The following is a 19,075-nucleotide window of genomic DNA, read 5'->3' on the forward strand; positions in this document are numbered from 1 at the left end:
ATAAAATAAAATAAAATAAAATAAAATAAAATAAAATAAAATAAAATAAAATAAAATAAAATAAAATAAAATAAAATAAAATAAAATAAAATAAACGAGGGCCTCTTTCTCCTTGCCCATGCGCCAGCTCTGTGGCGATGCTGGTGCTTGCTTGCATTATGCCTTTTTTGAGCTAAATGTAACAGGAGAAGCAGAGTTTTGATTCAGCAGCAGCAATAAATGGGGTTAGCTTGGCATTGATCTGTGTAAAGGGGCCAAAGCTAGGACTGCCAGAAGCAAATCATGGTCAGTGAACTCCACAGCACCACAGAGTGACCCTGCAGCTGAATTCTTAGCCCTGATTACAACAGAAATAGACTGGCTTTCCTGAACAAAGAGCATTTCAGGCAGCAGATTAGCAAGAGAAAGTGTTCTTATAATGGCAAACTGAGGAAACAGACCAAAAAACCCACAAAATACTTCAGAGTATTTTAGAAAGCTTCTGAACACTGCAAAACAAATGCATTCCTTGCTCTACGCTTCTTGCAAACCAGCAGCATTAGGTCCAAACTCTGGAAAAACTTCSTATTTTGCATCTCAAACAGTTTCAGTAAGTACGTAGAAGGGAAAAGCCAGAATTATTTTAGGGACAGCCCACTGGACAAGAGTCTTTGAAGACTAAGAGCATTTGCCCTACAGTCCTCTATAGGGAGAAGTCACATTAACTGTAAGTTATAAATCATATTTAAAGTCAAGCCAGAGAACTTAGGCAGGGCAGGAATGTCACAATCCTTAGGAAACACGGACCAAATCCGCAAGCTCTCTGGGYGTTTAAGCTATTGAGCAACGCAAACCAGCTAGCACGTACCAGTAAATCTGGCCTCATGACTACCCAGTGCAATCAGAGTGTATCTGGGAAGGAGAACAGAGTGCCTCTTATTCACACCRCACTGTGATCCCAGCTGATCCCAAGCCAGACAGGGTCAGCCCAGGTCAGCGCTTGGATGGCGAGCCCGGGGGGGACTGCAATTGGGGGCGTTCTGACCTCAAGCTGTTCACGTGCAAGCCCYGAGCTCACACCTCACTCCCAAAGAGGCCATTCAAAACAACCCAAACGCACCAGGTGTTGGACACTTGCAAACATCCATCCCAGCAGCTACGACGGCTGCGCCCATTGCCCCGGCTGGTACAGCGACTGCTCCCAAATCCAGCAGGCAAGGGAAACTTGTCAGCTACAGCCCAGCCAAACCAGGGGAGGCCAAGAGCAGCCACTGCCTCCAAACCCCGTCTTCTACCTCAGAACATTTGGCTGGTACCAGAACCTTAAAGGCAGCTGGAGCCCAGCAGGACAGCCCCATCCCAGCCAGGAGGGCCCCTCACAGCCTTTAACAGGAGCGCTGGGGACCAAGCACCCCTGGGAGAAGAAAACCAGGCAACCACTGATCTGCTTCACTTGACTCTAACCAACTTTTCCATATTTTAACTTCTTATATTAACATGAGTTTTTACTTGAAAGAAAAAGCTGCAAAACACTGGGTTGCTTCAAATCCTTATGAGCAAGCTGTGGGAGGTCTTCCAGCCATTTTTCCTCAGAAAGTCACAGATTTGTTCTGCTTGCTGTTTTATGAAGCAGCATGGCAGGGTGGAAGGGCAGAGGGATTATCAATCATCTGTCATTGCACTGATAGCCTGCAAAAAAAACTAAGTCACAGATCAGCAGGGCAATCCCCTGTTTTTAAACGCCACTCGTTCAACCTGCTGCTCGTTACGGGCRTCACGAGGCTTTGCAGCGGTGGCTGTGTCAGAGCAGGGGACGTGCTGTCATCCCAGCAGACTGCGGACTTGCTGACTGGTTTATAGGCGCTCGCAAACCCACCAAACCAAGAGGCATTTATACTCACTTACACGCTGAATGTTCCTTTTGCCTCTCCTTGAGGAAACTTCAGTTTAACTAAGGGCGAGTTTATTTATAGTTCAAAATCCAGTTTCCCTGATGCAGAAGGAAACCTAAGCACAACCTTCCATTGCTATGGAAATCACCCCTAACAGCTGACGTGAACAGGTTGAGGTCAGCGCGCCCACATCTGTAACAGCATCTTCAAATTAAGTCGCCATCCTAACTGTTTAACAGGTATTGAGACATCTCGAGTAGATCGGGTCATTATTAAAAGCAGGCAATTACTGTAAATTAAGCTCCTCGCAGAACAGCAGCCCAGGCTGTAACTAAGTTAGGATACACACCTGACCACTCGCTGCAAATGAGGATAGCTGCGAGCGCAGACTCACCGCCACTCAGCAAGCAGCTGGGCAATTTGGGAGTCTCCTTTTTTACATCTCTCCTYTGCCCTGGGCTACCAGCCCTGGAGCAGAGCGGAGCCCGCACAGCAGAGCTGACCCTGAGCCTCGTGTCCCACCTCACAGGGCAGAGCAAGTGAAACCACCGGGTGCTGATGACAGCATGAAAAGAACAAAAGAAAAACCCATCGGCCAAGGTTTATGGCGGCTGCTGAAGAGCAGGCACCAGTTACCTTTTGCTGACTCTGCAAGGGAGCTAGAAAAGCTTCAGAAAAGGAGGGCGGCCGAGGGCAGAAGCATCAAGCTTCAATTTGCTGAGGCTTGCCTGTCAGAGGGCAAAGTCTGGCATTTCAACCATTTTTTGGCACATTCCACATTTGGTATTTTCATGAACATCCTAGAAAGCTTCTGAAACTATTGGACGGTAGGCAACTAAATTTGCAGTGGTGCGAAGAGCTCCCTCCCACATTCCTCTCCCATGCTCTGCAGCCGGCACAAATGAAGATGTAGTTTATGTTTCTATAATTACAGTTTGTTAAAAGGAGAACAGGTTCAATTATGGTAGGGAGCCCATGAGCTTGCACCTTACTTTAAATACCACAGTGGTGTACATTTTACTCAATAAAAAAGCTGGTCAAAACATTACTCAGAGCGAATCCACATTCTGATATAGTTTAGCATGAAACAATTTACCCTTAAACTAGTCATGTTAATCACACCAATCAATTGGAAATTGTTCTTAGGAGAGCAATTTTAATGTAAGTGACATTGAGAACACTGTCAAGCCTCAATCGTTTCACTACTAAACCCCAAAAGGGTAATATTGAACATATTATGACATTTTTGCACCGTACTTCTTTTGCTGTTTGCTTTTAATCCCATATTTCCTCCATTAAATACTTAAAGTATTTATATAGCCTAGTAAAACTCCCATATAAAAGAATAAGCAACAAGATCTTTTCCCCATACATAACTTAGCAACTTAATTATATAATGTAATGTGAAAGGTTTATGTGCACCAGCTGGATCTCATTAAGACTAAGTTTCCTTTTGAATTGTATCTGAAATACTGAAGTCACAAAGAATATCACTTAAAATACACTGAACTAGCATACACACAAGTTTACACTGCAATACCCTAACTCTATATAGTTTCACAACAAGTGCCAGGCCTGTAGACACATTTAAGAATTTTAAGGAGCATSAAGTAAATTTAAATATTTGAAACCAAGCTTGGATTTTCCTAACTCAACACAGTCACCTTCATGAAGTGCTTCCCTGCTAAGCATCATAGCAAATAAACGCTATTCCAGGTAGTATAAAGAGACAATCAAGGAAGAGAAAGTTAGACACGTGGCTGATGCCACCTCCCTAGGGACCAGCGCTGCAAGTCCAGGGCACGGCAGCTTTGGACACCGAATGAAACGCGCTGAAAAAGCAGGAGTTCTACAGCTGCGAACAACTCACCAAAAAGACTGTCAAAAAGGACACTCAATATCCAATTTCCACCCCCCCCCTTCCTCAGCATGAGCTTCCAAACCAAAGCAAACTTGTCGCCTGCTCCAGCATCACCACTTGAGACATCCCTGTTAAATCATGAGGCAAGAATTGCGGTTTAATAAACGAAGAGAACAAAACCAAGTATAAAAAAAAATCATGTGCAATCATTTTATTTTTGTTGTATATTTGACTGTAATTACTGTCTTAAGTAGTTTAATTGTCTGGCATCTTCTCAAGTGCCTTGCCTCTAGGGAGGGGAGGCAGGGCAGTTTACAGTTTGCTCTTAATGAATAAAGTACAAACAAGTTTACCTTGTCTCTAATCAGCATTCCCATCAAAACAGTATGAGAAGAAAACACAGAGGGGTCCATTTATCCCACAGACCCATCATTATTGTATTAATAAGTCATCTTTTAATTATTAATCTCCTTCWGTCATTTCACTTATGCCTCTGAGGAAGGATTTAGCACGCGTAGTTTTATAGCACCCACATGAGGAGCATCTAAGGCCATCACACATATCACTACTCACTTGCCCATTTCTTATTTTCTTCTGCAGACATCTGCTCCTGGCCCCTGGTCTAGGGGACAGGGGACTGGAACAACTGCCTTCAGCTCTGGCCCCATACGACCTTTCCTCCCACGGCCTAGGTGGGAAAGGGGGTCTGCACAAAGGGAAAACACCCTCGGCTCTTTGCAAGCAAATCTGGAGGGTCATTTACAATTGCTCTGGAATGAYATGCATCCAGCCCCTCTCAGCTGGAAATAATTTTTGCCTGGAGTGGAAATGGGGTGGAGGGGAAAAAAAAAAAGAATGAACGACAAAGAAATCCATGCAGGAGAGAACAAAACACACTCCCTGGCTTCGTTAAGAAGTGATGAGGCACAAAAAGTCATCATAAAAATCGGCAGTTTTTAGATGGCAAACCCAGGAGGAGCAAGGTGGCTATTTTTCACAATTACACTGAACAAGAAGAATACAAACTTGGCCATCTTTCCACCTGCCCATTTCAATCGGTGCAGGAGCCGGCTCCTGCTGCAGAGCACCACGCTCGCAAGGCAGCGAGCATCCAACGAGCACTCGCAGATCGGCCTTTCTCCCGCTGCCGTCAGCGCCACGGCCACCAGGAACAGGGCTCTAGGGCTCACGGCTGCTCCTCCTTCCCTGCCCCTTCAGCCCAAGGCTGCCAACAGGAGGGACAATTAGCGCCAGTTGTGATGGTGTCCTCCGCTGTGAGGATGCTTGTCCACTRGGATCCGGACCAAGACTACTAACTCTTCCACCAAAGTCACAAAACTACTCTAAGATTTTTTCATCAATATAGACCAGGACTTACTCCACTTCTTTGAGCTACGTTACTGGTACAACCAGATTAAAATTTCTTATCAGCTTGCTTGGCCACATAACTTGTCTCCCCATTATAACACACCAAATGATTCAAGACCACCTCCAACATCTCCATCCCCTCGCTCCTGAAGGATGACTTCCTGATCTTACAGGACCACCCCACTGGTACAGGGCTCACTCTAGGAAGRTCTTACATTACTAGTCACTTCTTGGACAGTTTTTTGTTTTAAAAAAAGTTTCTCTATCACAGCAAAAATAGCATATTTTACAGTGAAATACTCATCTCAAAAATACAGTACTATTGCTTTTTATAAAAACACTCCAACCACTACCAACAAATAATGAAGCAGATGAAGATCTCTCCTTGAATAAATTTCTAACAGTGTGCATGACCATGTACCTTGATATATCTCTTTCCATGCATACATATAAAAGCATAATGGATGCTGTAAATGTCAACTTCAAGTCTTCTAAGAATTAAGGTGCACAAAAACCTGACAAAAGTCTGAAAATAGACAGTATAAATTTAAAATATGCCTTTAAAAATAGCCCATTAACATTACAGCAGCTTTACTTCTAAGGAATGGGCTGCTGAAAGCTATCCAGCCATTTACCACCCAAACCAAGGAACTCCAGCTTTGCAGAGCTATGACCCTACATGTGTTTCTTCAGGGAAAAACTATTTTGATTAAACACGCCGCCGAAGCATTTAAAGCTGTCATACATAACAAGAAGTGACTATACAATGAAAACAGAGGCATTAACACACAGAACAGCCGAGCACGCACAAGCAATTCCGGACGCAGAAAGCTATTCATAGAAGTCATTTTGCTAGGCTGGTATTTCACCGGGAAAATGAGAATCAGACAAGGAGAGGGATAAACACAACACTCCAACAGGTCTGCCCGGCTCCTTTTCTCTCATCCCGCTCTCTAAACCCCCCCRACATCCCCTCCACCACGAGAGCCTGCCCAGCCGTCCAGCTGGAATAAAGCTTCCGCTGAAAGCGGGAACCCACTGGGCTCCTTTTCAGGAATTTTATGAAGTAGCTTAAAGATTAATGGAGTAGATCACTAGTTTGATTAAAAACATGTTTTCCCAACTTCCTCACTGAGCTTTAATAAGATGTGAATGAGAAATTGATCTGGACACTTTAGTTTACAAGGAGTATTTCAAGTAGCTTGAGGAAACTGGTTTATTGTCCATTAGGAATAAAAATAAACACAATGCTTATAGGTCATCTTGCCACAGTGCTGACAGTGGATTTCTTTTGTGACACATACCTGAGAATCAACACTTACTCTGAATCAAAACTCTATAGGAAGCCACTGGTTTAAATGGCACGCTTTTGAAGTTAGGAAAGGGGGGAAAAAAAGTTTCAATTTTCCTTTAGAAGCAATAACACAATCCCTCTAGCTTGTCATAATTGCTTTCTTTTAGCTAATTTGAAATTTAAGCAAAATAAAAACTTTTGTCCTCCAAATTCTAATTTTGGTTTAGAATTTGCTACTAATTACCTTTATTACTTGTCATTAGGAGAGAATATTATATTAATCTTAATTTCCTCCTTAAATTTGAGTTCCTTTCAAGCAGGAGTACTGTTCCCCACCCCTTGAACCGATCAAAACTAATCCATCAGATGTGCTCTGTATACAGAATTGAATCAAGACTCTAACTCACATGCTGTCGCAAGACGGATGGTGGAAGTTCTCACCCTCCTTTCACTCTCTCCTACTTACTGCTCCTTTCAACGTCTTTATAGATCTTTTCCAGCTGAAAATAACTACGTAGTGCCTCCACAATCGTGCTATTTCTTTAAGCACTGCTTTTCCAAAGCTTTCTGCCTTCCAGATAGGTCAGTGAGCTTTCATCTCTTCTCCACCCTAGAAACATAGGTGGTTCAAATAAAGGGAGATGGAGATTTCAAGTTACGGTCATTACTGCGAGAATGAGCAGCTTTCAGGCCATAGGTTGGTTTGCGTTTTATAGGAAACTGGGAAGAAAAGTGACAGTTTTAGTTTTCCTCCCTACAGCCCTTTTCTGGAGGTTATTTGGGAGGAAGAGCCGCGAGGACTCCAAGAGGCGAGGGCTGCCTGGCCCTTGGTGCCCCTGCATGACATCCGTAGGGCAGAGCTCCAGGGATGCAGCTCCAGCAGTTCACGCCGGAGCAAATTCCTTTCTTTTTTCTTTCTTTTTTTTCCCCTCAGTTTTGCTTTCTTTTAACAACAACAACAGGATATATGTTATGTGAAATTGGCCATTATATGCTTTTACTACCTAGGGTTTCCTTAGCAGATATCAAAGCAATATATTAACACAGTTTTATTTGAAGAATAAAGAATAGTTGACAAATGCAGATGTATTTCACAAACAATGTATTAAGCATCCAAAGACTTCCAAAGTGATAAAAACAAAGCTAAGACTGCTTTAGAAGTGTTAACTGCCCACAGAAATGAAGGTACAACTGTACAGTTCTGTGGGGACATTTTATAGTTTCTTTCAAAAAGAAGAGAAAAAGAAATCTTAGCTATATTACACATACCACTCTGGATTGGCAGCAGTTTTTAAAAGCCTGTTTTGTGGTAATTTTTTTTTTGTCTGACACCAAAACTGTATTAGTCCCATTCTGCCTATTTGATTTTCTGTAAAACAATACCTGAGCAAAAGATGTAGAGCTAAAGGCTCCCACATGCACGTTATAATGCCCATATATATGGAACTGCATTCCTACCAAGAGCAATCTTCTTTCCATAGAACTTAATTCTCACAGAGCTTCACAGACAACACAGCTTCACATTATCCCTTTAGCCTCCAAAAACAGCTACTCCCCACTCCTGGAAATCCTTATGGCGACTTTTCCCAGTCAATGCTTAGTGTCTGCTCAAAAGTTCAAGTCAACTGATAAAAATCAGCCTAAATACTTCTTTCTCAACTGGTTATTCATCAAACCCCTATTGCTTAGGGCACGTTACTTTCTTCCTGTCTACTTCCCAGTGTTTTAAAGAGTTTAATAGAAATGCCAGCCTGGTTCTGTCCACGTCTAGAAAGAGCTTCCAGAAACCAGCTCTCCACCTGAAGGTAACAGGAAAAAGATGACAAATTTGTGGAAAAATAATAAAGTTGGAAACTAGTATCAATAAACTCTGTAAGAGGTCACAAAAAGTCTTCTCTCCTGATTATAGCAAATGTAGTGCACTTTTCCAGCTAACTATGTGATAACTGTAGCAGGCATACCACCCATATTTAAGATTAAGACATGAAAAACAGCTCAAAAATACCCCTTACATAAGCAGTATATCAGTCACAAATTTATTAGAGACACGGGGAACCCTCAACAGCACAAACAATTCAAGCAAGCTGCCTCTTTATGCGACATCCAAGCATCTTTCAAACTATAGCCTCTAGGTTTGACTTATGACACCTGTACTGCCATTTACCCTTTCCAACTCATCAGCATAGCTATCACAATCAGGTCCTCCTAATTTGGCATCAAAGCTATATGGGTTAATTACAGCACTTACGGTACTGTACATTTCCAAGTGGTGCAATTTGAATACATGGGAAGGGCATGAATACATGGGGGCACATCACAAGCAGCAGCTGACCTTCAGATGACGAGGCAAAGGAAGGAAGGAAAGAAGGAAGGAAGCTATTCAAGTCCACTTAACCTTCCTTTCTCCTGGCCTCCAGCGTGTTTTATCCATTAATAAAGAACAGTCTCAGTCTGCCTGCAAAGGGGACTGAAGTGGGAGCCAGACCTGACCCGCAGAGCCCTCTGGATTGGGGCAGCCATCCCAATCCTCACCTTTCTGACACCGGAGCAAGAGTGCAGCTTCCAGGTCTTTTTCCAGAGGAGTGCCAAGCTGAAGAATGCCTGGTAATTGATCCACTGGCTATTTCCCACTGCATGGAAGAGTTTTGATGCTCTTGGCCATTACCACGAGAACACCCTCCAACACCTCAGCCGTGACACCAGAACTGCCATCGACAAGGTGGGCAGTGGGCCCACCTGGTGGGCTACACAGCTGGTAACGCAGAATCCAGGACTCCTGCTTTGGACGTTGATACTTCAAAGATGAAACAACAGATGTAGTTTGCTGGCCTTACCTCAGACTAATCTACAGAGACAAAATAACTATAGCAAAAGAAGCAACCACATATATTTGTTGCGATTAGAAAAAGCTCACAATTCAGCTGTAGACACTAAGAAATCACTCTTGAAATTTCTCCAGCAATCTCAAGCATATGTGCATGGACATACAAATAAAAGTAAAAAGTTTAAAATACAGCGGTATTAGAGAAATTGATTCACTTATGCATTACTTTTTGCATGTTTTTAGTCAGTAATGCAAGAACGTACCCAGGTGCTAATTTGCAGAGAAGTCCAAGAGCTGCATTAGAGATACCAAGCAATCTCTACTCATAGAGCCTCCTCATCCTCTCACTCCCCCTTTGAAGACACCAAGCTAAAACAAGCAGTGGCCCAGCCAGACCTGGTTCTGCCAACTGGGTGCTGTGGCAGTCTTCAACCCCAGATCAGAAGTCACCTCAGCATCTCCAGATGATCTTTAGGATAAGGAAACAGAAGCAAAGGCTAAACTCATCCTCAGCTCTTATCTCCCATGAACAAACTTCTACTTTCCTCCTTTTATTAAGGCAGCATGTACAGGCTGCATTCCCTGAGGGGACCTACTGCAGCAGCTCCTTACCCCTCAAAGCTACTTACTGTTGGCCAAGTGATGCTCAAGCCTCTCCCCTCTGGCCACCTCAGGAAGGTCCAGCAAAGCATTTAGCCCAAGCTTCCCCAGGGCTTGCATTACTTTTGTCTTTCCGAACTCCCTCAGTTCCCCAATGTAACAAAAAGAAATAAAACCACACAAACATGAAGTAGAGGCAAAGCATGAGTTTCACACTGCTGGTGCCTCTATCAGGAGACCAGGGATTATCCCTTTCCATAAGCAAAACCATAAGGCACTATAGAGACTACAGGATCTAGATTAAGTTCCAGAAACACTACAAACTGCAACAGTGCAGTGTAGCACCCAGCCTAATATAAGAAGACCCACAGAGTCTAGCTCAAATGCCTATGCGCTGCATTGCCTTATATTGAGAGGATGCACCCTTAGCATATAGGGCACAAGCATTTTCATATACTGGTGGTGATATAAATAGGCAAAAAAAATAAAAACACACATACACACACACACACACACACCTGGATAAAAAAAAAAAAAAAAAAAAAAAAACGTGCAAAACACCAATCCCTCAATTTTAAAGTGGCCTGCACTAGCTACAAAAATGCAAGGGTAAGTGCAATCAATAAATGTATCAATTTCCTAAGAATTCACTGGAAATTTATATGCCACATCTATGCAATTTAATTTTGATCATTTTCAAAACTAAAATTGGCATTAAGAACGCAAAGGCACTTGCCTGCCTCATTAAGGATTAAGTCTTTAGCAAGTCTGGAGGTTTTCAGATCAAATAACTAAAAGTGGCTGAGTGCAAAGCACGTGAATTTGTAAAAGCCTGTAAGAGCTATTTTCCCCATATAGATAAGCCCCCAAACAACCAGAACAGAATTCTATCTTATGTTATCCAATGTTACTTTTAGACCAARGTATTATGAGAAGTTTCAATCTCTTCCCTACTCCCCCTGCAAATGCCTGAAAGAGACTTATAAAGCATCCCCCGAAAACATGATTATATATTTTCACTATCACAACACTAATAAATCTCTTCTACATCTGATAAAATACAGTTATTAACACTTGTCCCTCGAATCCAAAATACAATAAAAAAATTATCTTGCACATACATACTTGGCTACATGCCCTCAGTGATTTCTTTCTGAAAAGAAGGGTATGTTTGCTGCTTCAGAAGCAGAAGACCGAAATAATAATAATAAAAAAAAAGGACACTGGGAGAGAGATGAACAGAAGGTCTTCCGAAGTGACTGTGAGTCTACAACACAGCTAATTAGGTTCCAGCTTCTAACACAATAGTGGCTATAGCATGGTCTGTTATCAAGTTTATAGCCAAGGGCACGAGACAATACAACCCCACATTCAATTTAATTACAGCCCATGGCTTTTGCAGCAGTGGTGTGTTTCAAAGGGTTTAAGCACTCATTTATTTCTACACCATACATGAAATAAGGCAGCTCGGTGCCATACAGACTCCCCAATTAGACTGAACCGTTTCTGATCTCTTGCTCTCTAGGAGGAGAGCGGTGGGCAAGGGGAAATCTTTTGCAGCATAATCACATGAGACGTTTTTGTTTAAAAAAAAAAAAAGAAAAAAAAAGCCTCTACTGCCTTTAAGTTTGTGCACTTCATCTTTGATGTTCACAGAAGAAGAGTAGCAACTCAGTGGCTTGAGATTCTATAGACTCCAAAAACAAAAGCAACAAAACGTAGCAGCACTTTAATGATGCTGGTTCTCCTCCTAATTGTCATCAAAARGGTCATCTTCATTTAATTTACACAAGACAGATCACCTCTTGCAGTCACTGAAGGCTGACTAGGCAAGCCTACATAAGTTTGCCAGTGAGCTCATATTATGCAACTGAAAGGAGTATAAATTCTAAAAAGCAAAAATATTAAGAAGTGCTAATGGAAGAAATGGTGACTTGACACAGTTCCATAAATTAATTTCTCCTATAATATGTTGATACACTAGGAGTTTCTATAAAAACAGTCTGGCAAATGSTTATGGAGTTTAAATTCCAATCCTGATTTTTTTTGTGTGCATATATGCAAACACACATATACGTCTCAGAACAACATTGCAGATCTAAGAAATACACTCGTGAATTACCTTAAAGCCACACCTGTAACACTTGATACTTGACCCAAATAGACCGAGGAAAGAGAAAAACATCTCCCTCATTCACTTTGGTGCATTTACAACTCCCAYAACCTAACAAGATCATTAAGCCTTACTGCCATTCTGTTTTTTCTTACACTAGTTTTGGGAGACACCCATATTCATGCTCAATCTCACGCTAGCTACAGAGAACATAATTTGGGATATCTCATCTTCAAAGAAAATATCTGTCTGATTTTTAGGATTCATAGCTACACACTAGCTTCTTCCCATTGATGTAATAGCAATAACTAGCTTTCCTATAGTGTGCTATGGAGCTGTCCATAAAGAACAGTGTTTACAGAGACAGTATTTGACATCCGTGCTCTCCAGCCCTACCAGGATTTGCAAACATCTGTTGACAATCCATTTGAATAGGCGTCTTATCTGGTTAATCATTTTATCATTTTCCTTATCTGTGGTTCTGCTGRAAGCAAATCTTCCCATAAAACCAAACCAAAAACAAAATAAAACAGTAGCCTCAGAGGTAGATATGGTTTTATAGTCCTTTTTATCTTCATCTCTCAAGATTTTTGTGGATTTTATTCAAAGTAGCCAAGMTCCATAATCAAAGGCAGTGGCACTAACTGGACAGCAGTGTAGGCAGTACGGGCCTCTAAAACTAGATGAACAGTAGTGGTCTCACAGAAGTAACACGGTATTTAGCAGTCAGCAGTCTTAACTGCTGCTGTATTTTAAGCCTTTAAGATGGGGATATTGTACTGTCTATTACCTGAATAGAAATAAAGCCTACCTGCCATCCTAATGCTGTCATCCTAAGCTTCTCTCCCTGAAGCTTTCTGATCAGTTTTGCTATCCTATATTCTTGGAAAGCTCCTATACGATTCCAGCAACAGCATTACATTCTGTACAAACCAAGAAGCCTTTTCTACAGCCATTTCACAGAAACAGAAGATGCACCCTCCCTAAAAACAAACAAAAAACTCACACACAAGCAGGACTCTTATCTTCCCTCCAAAGAAGGACGAGACACTGGTCTGCTTTAATTACTTCAATCCATTACCAGCCATGTCTGCCATCTACTTATATTGACCCTATATCACTATTTTCCCTTCTTTTCCAGAACCTGCAGTCAGATTTCTGGTTCTGGTCAAAATAAATCTTCAAAGAAAGCCTAAAGCAATGAAAAGACACATGCCAGATCAAAAGGAAAAAAACTTCCTGCCCTGGGTTAGAACCAGAAGCAAAAACTGTCTAAGGATTCCCTAGGACGCCCATAACTGATGCAGACAYGGGCCACCTTTAAGTGACTAAATGGTTGGTAGATATCTTAATAGGTGATGAAACTCTTCACAAGTATCCCAGAGAAACCCAATCAAATTAGAGAACCAGTATGAGAGAAACATTTTCTTAAATAGCACATGACTCCCCATCACCTATGGCAGAAACCAATTTGTTTTCTTAGACCTATTTTGGCTATTACCACTGTAAGCCATGGATCAACACGTACCAAGTCCATAAATCTTAACAGCTACCACCACATTGCAGCGTCCAAAGCTTAAACTTTAGCTGTTGTTCATCTTTCAGGAGCACGAGAGATGAACAACAGCCAAATCATATCCCTCTGTCATCAACCTGAAGCACTGAAAGCARTGGCAGGAAAATTGCTACGCTCCAGAGCAAATAAGGATTTAAAACAAAGTTGTGCCATGRATGGCACAGTACGCTTAAAATACACCATATAATTCTGCAACCTAAAGCAATAGTTGGATCAAGATGAACACTTAATGTACCCTTCCCTAGCTCTGGAGTAGGCTCCTACAAAGCAAGTGTTACAAGATAWCTCGGGGCTAAAACAAAAGACGGGAGCAACCATGACAAAGAACCATAAAATTAAGTGTCTTGCACAGATTCTTAAAGTCCGCAGCCAGAGCAAGCTGAATATGTCCAGTTAAGGCTTCTTTAACCTTTTTCATACCTTAACATTATTAATGCTATAAATATATATATATATATAACACAATGTAAACATGCTAAGTACTTATTCACCAGGGCATTAATTCAGCCCCATACGGGGGGCAGAATCTGTCCCCTTCAATGGTAATTACAATGATGACCAATAAAACATAAGCCCGGGACCTTCGTGTTTTCAAGAAACTGGTAGTATTTGTCAACAGCAGACTTCAGCATCACACTGCTTGATGAGATGTATTCGGCAAGAAGGCCTGGAAAGTCTTTGTAATTAAGCAATAACRATTGAGGGCCAGGGCATTTCCTGGGGATTAATGACCAGCTGGGAGAGTTGATGGCTAGAAGCAATGCCTTGGGCCATTAACCCCAGCCAGTCATTAATTTCCCCAGGAAATGCCCTGGACCTCGAGTAGCATAACTATTATAAAAAAATAGCTACAGTGAAAAAGTTTAATGTTCTCCCAAGGATATCTCTTCTAGAGCCAATATTTTTTTAATTTTGTCATATCCCAATAGTGGTGCATAAGTTAAAACTGACACAAGAGGAATGAGTGATAAAAAAGCTTCCTTCTCCTAAGGATTTAAATTAATGAGTTCTGTAGTAAAGGCAAGATTTAGCTACAAAAGTGGCCAGGCAGCTTGTTTAGCTGATTAAATGATGAATGGAGATGAATGTTTCCATATAATTACTGAAAACCCCAAGCTGCTGATTGCTCATTTTCTTTCTCGATACAGTTAAGAAAACTGCCCGTGTCTGTGCCCCCTATCATCGAAGTGAGATATTTCTCTCCCAATAACCAGTCACTAATGAGAAGTGCAGCTCTGAAGGCTTCAGGTAGGAAGCTCAGCTCTGCAACACACAGTCCAACAGCTGTATTTCTCCTCGGTAAGTTTAAGGCAAGTGTGAAATAATAAGAAGATATTCTGGGCTAGGCTTGGGAACAAGCTACCCAGCCTGACGACTAAAGGTACCGAGACACCTCGTTTTCACAGGTAAAAGACACACATATTCCATTGCACTTAGCTCCATCGGGCCATTCTGCCCAATGCCCTTGGCATGGCTTTGCTATCCTAGAAGTTGAACTAGAGCTTGAAGTTTCAAAATTAGCTTTTGAGGACATTAAAGGCAGGCAAAAAGAGGGCTTCATCATTAAACACAGCAAAAAGCATTAGCTTATAGCTGAACTAGGGAGCTAGAACAAAACCACTATCTGCACATAATCGAGCCTCTAAACCATTCGGAGACACCAGATAYACACAGCAGGAGGTCAAGCTACAGAACTGTGCTGAAACGGTCCAAAAAAATCAAATAAATGAAAAAATAACAAAACTCACACATCTAGGAGAAAAAAAAAAGAAAAACGGGTTGCAGGAGGTATGTTAAGAGACCAGAGATGCTCATGCAGGCATTCACAGAAAGTCCCTTCCCCTTTCTTCCCCGCCCCCCATCCCGAACTAGCCTTCAGGCTGGGTGATTAGCTGGCAAACTCTTTGAAAGGGTCAGTTTGTCCAGAACTGGTATTTCCACTTCAGAAACAGCTCAGGCATGTCATATACCTGTGCTCACCGCACAGCGCTCTTCGAGGCCCACGGCTGCAATCGCTGCTATTATTTGACACAAGAATGTCAGAGGGGTTTTGTAATCGCGCCGGGCAGCCAGCATTCAAGTTATGGCCTCAAATGCGGTATTTTATGGGGCACATCGCAAGTGCRTAAGTTTTATAGATTTAGTTGGAACGACTTCCAAACTGCAAGCCAACTGCAAGACTTTAATTGAAACACAGGACGGCAAGTTAGGTGCAATGATCAAAAACCCCAAAGGAACCTGCTCTACAGGGGGACAGGCAGCGCACCCCAAGTGCRTGCTGTAACACAGCACAAGGGGTCCATAACCCATAACACATAACAATAAGACACATCTCTGCAGCGTTCTTGACAAGACTGTTTTACCTAAATAAAAAAAAGTAAAGAAAAACAGAAAAAAATATCCCACACATCTAATGAACTTGGTCGTGTTCCACAGCTAAACTACACCTAACCCATTTAATTGTGCTGTTACTGTATATTTCCCAACTATGGCAACTAATGCCAGGTTGCCTTATTAAAAAAAAAAAAAAAAAAAAAAAAGGAAAGGAAAAGAAAAAGGATCATTGCCAGGAAACAGAGCTATTTTAAACAAACAAATACAAGATGAATGCAATTGCCATATTAACCCTCTTGTTAACTTCTGAAGTTTAAAATTACACCCTCATTACTAGTGTGTAATTGAGTATTCTCCTGGCTGTTTCCTGCATTTGAGGTTACTCAAATAGTTCATTAGCACATCAAGAGCACCGAACGMGCTAATGATATCTGACACCCTTATCTACCATTTTGGCCCAACTTTCATAACTCATAACTCCTGGAAAAARGCGGGTGCAGCTCGGGGCACTCGGCCGCGGAGGGGAGAGCGCAGGGGCACCGCTTGCGGTCGCAGCGCCGGCTCCCTCGGTCTGGGGCAGGGCCAGGAACTTTGCAAGCTCGTGTGGGGCTCGCTTGCACACACACTCGCCTGCACARAGGGGCACCCGTCTCCAGAGGCACCCACATTTGGAGGAAAAAAGGCGGAAAAGAGGGACAGTGGGAGTTGTCAACTTTTCTTTCTTTTTTCCTTTTTTTTTTTTCTGGTTACCTGTGTGGGGGAAACAAGAGCAGGTGAAACTACTGTGGGTGAGGTGGCGCTTCTGTGCCCGTTGGCTTCGGGCAGCAGGTGAGGCAGGGGGTCGTGTTTCACTGAGACCACCACGACGGCGGGCACGGCGGCGTCCGGCGGCTCGGCAGCGCGGCGGCACAGTCTTTTGGGCGACGCCGAGGGGCCGCACGCGTCGCCGCCGGCCGCGGCGCCCGCCGGGAACACCGCCTCGTAGAGGGCCCGCTTGGCCGGGGCCACCGCGGCCGCTTCCGCCTTCACCGGCGCCGCGTCGCTGTCTTTGGGCACCACGTAGGGGTCGGTGGCGGGTGGCCGGGGCCGCGGGCCGCCGTTGAGGGTGGCRGCGGTGAAGCAGCCGCCGCCAGCGGGGTGGTGGAGGAGGTGGTGGTGGTGGTGGGGAGAGGGGTGGTGGTGGTGCAGTGCCGGCTGCGTCCCCCCCAGCTTGGTGCCGATGCCGGCGATGCTGTTGAGGGTGGCGATGGAGACGGCGCCGATGCAGTGGTTGGTGTAGGTCTTGGAGAGCTTGGCCGCCTTGGAGAGCATCTGCATGCGCGTGCCCAGGAGGTTCTTGCCGATGGCCTTGTTCTCGTACCAGGTGACATCGCCCTCGCTGCAGTGGTCCCGCGGGCGCTGGAAGAAGGCCTTGCAGAGGGGGTTGCGCTTGGAGAGGTACTTGACGAAGCTAGCGTAGGGGCAGAATTCGGTGCCCGTCTCGTACATACGGGGCAGGTTCTCCTCGTCGCTGCTCTCCGCCCGCTTCTTGTTCCAGGAGGACGACCGCGACTTGTGGTAGGGCCCCAGCGCCTTGAAGTAGACGAACTTGCGGCCGTCCTCGTCCATGGCCAGCCCGAAGGAGTCCTCCTCCAGCTCCCGTTGGTTCTCCCGGCCCCGAGTGCAGAAGTACATGCAGGTCTCGAACCAGACCTTGTTGAGGAGCCCGAAGGGGCTCTGCGTGCTGAAGACACTGCAGGTGTAGAGCTTGCGCAGGTCGGCACGGGTGATGGCCTGCTTCTGCACCACAGGCCCGGCGCCCTGCTCCTCCAGCTTGCGGATGACGGCGGCCAGCGTGAGGTTGGCGGCGCGCAGCTCGGGGTCCTTGGTGAGGTCCAGCGTGCGGCAGTAGGGCGGCTCGTTGAGGTAGCGGTTGAGGGAGCTGCGGATGCTGATGAGCGAGGACTTGGAGTAGAGCTGCCCGCTCTTGGAGCGCGCCTCGGCGTAGAAGGAGCGCAGCACGCGGCAGAGCGCCCCCTTGTCCATGGTCTCGAAGTCGGGGCTCTGCGCCTTCTCGCTGAGGTACTCGCGGAAGATGCGCACGGCGTAGCGGGTCGCGAGCCGCGTGTTCTCGCTCAGCCGCGCCCGCTCGGGCCGCTGCAGCAGCAGGGCCGCCTCCAGCTCCGCGTCCTCCGCCGCGCCGCCGCCGCCGCCGCCCCCCGGGGCCGCCGCTGCCGCCGCCGGGGCGCCCCCCGGGGCCGCCCCGACGCCGCCGCCGCCCGGCGTATGGACCGGCTCCGGCGGCAGCGGCTCCTCCTCGCCGTCCCACTCCAGACCCATCTCCTCTTCCTCCTCCTCCTCCTCCTCCTCGTCCAGCAGCAGCCCCCCATCGGCTCCGTCCTCCTCCTCGTCCCCCGTTATCTGCACCTCCTGGATCTCATCCTCCTCCTCGCCCTCCTCCTCCTCGCCGGCGCTGCAGTAGTGCTGCGGGCGGTGGGTGCCGCCGCGGCCCGGCGGGCGGTCGCCCGCATTGTTCTCGCCGGTGCCGCCGCCGGTGCCGGTGCCGCCGCCGGTGCTCCAGTCGCCGCCGCCGCCGCTGCCAGGCATTCTCGCCATATTGCCGTCTCCCTGCCAGTCCTGGGGCAGGGCGCATGCGCTATATTGGACCGCAGCGCTGGAGCGCTTTTGTGTTTAATGACCTTCAGCTACCGGGAGGCAAAGCCGGGCTCTTAAAGGGCCCGCGCTCCCAGTGGCGGCGGCGGGGAACGGGTGGGGGACGCGGCTGGGGGTGGACGGCTAAGGGGGGCGGCAGAGGGAAGGGGGCCGCCCGCCCGCCCCTCTCTCCCCAGACAGAGCTACTTACCGGCGCCCGCCCGCCGCTCACCTCGGGGCCGTCCCGTCGAGGCAGTGTCAAGAAGCGGGGGACGGGTACGGGGGGAGCCGCCGCGCCGGGGCTCCGGCACGGCGGCTCCCCCCGTGCCCGTCCCGCGGAGCCGGCGCTTCGCCCCGACGGCTCCTCCTCCTCCTCCCCCGGCCCGTCCCTCGCCGCCTGGATGCGCCGGCGAAGCCGCCGGTACCGGGCTCGGTAGCAGTGAGAGCCCCGCCGGGCCGGCGGAACCCACGGAGTAGCGCCCCGACGGCCCCGCCGCTGCCGCCCCGACGGCTGCGCCGCCGCCGCGCGTGTTTCTGGCGGCTCCGCCGCTGCCTGATGCGCCCCCGCGGCGGCCGCGGGTCACGGCACTTGCGCGGCCGCTG

The 19,075-nt window shown here is 46.0% G+C and overlaps 1 protein-coding gene across 1 annotated transcript in view; it reads right to left on the minus strand.

Annotated features, from left to right (window-relative positions):
• LOC112949057 (BTB/POZ domain-containing protein KCTD1) overlaps positions 1–18,748 on the minus strand; it is a 65,162-nt gene extending 46,414 nt beyond the window's left edge. The window contains exon 1 of the mRNA XM_026041435.1: positions 18,684–18,748. The gene's annotated coding sequence lies outside the window, so the exon portion shown is untranslated. The remainder of the gene's footprint in view (positions 1–18,683) is intronic.
• Between the last annotated feature and the right edge of the window lie 327 nt (positions 18,749–19,075).

Source organism: Nothoprocta perdicaria, unplaced genomic scaffold, assembly GCF_003342845.1.
Source record: "Nothoprocta perdicaria isolate Ctin4 unplaced genomic scaffold, notPer1 scaffold_284, whole genome shotgun sequence".
Classification (NCBI taxonomy): domain Eukaryota; kingdom Metazoa; phylum Chordata; class Aves; order Tinamiformes; family Tinamidae; genus Nothoprocta; species Nothoprocta perdicaria.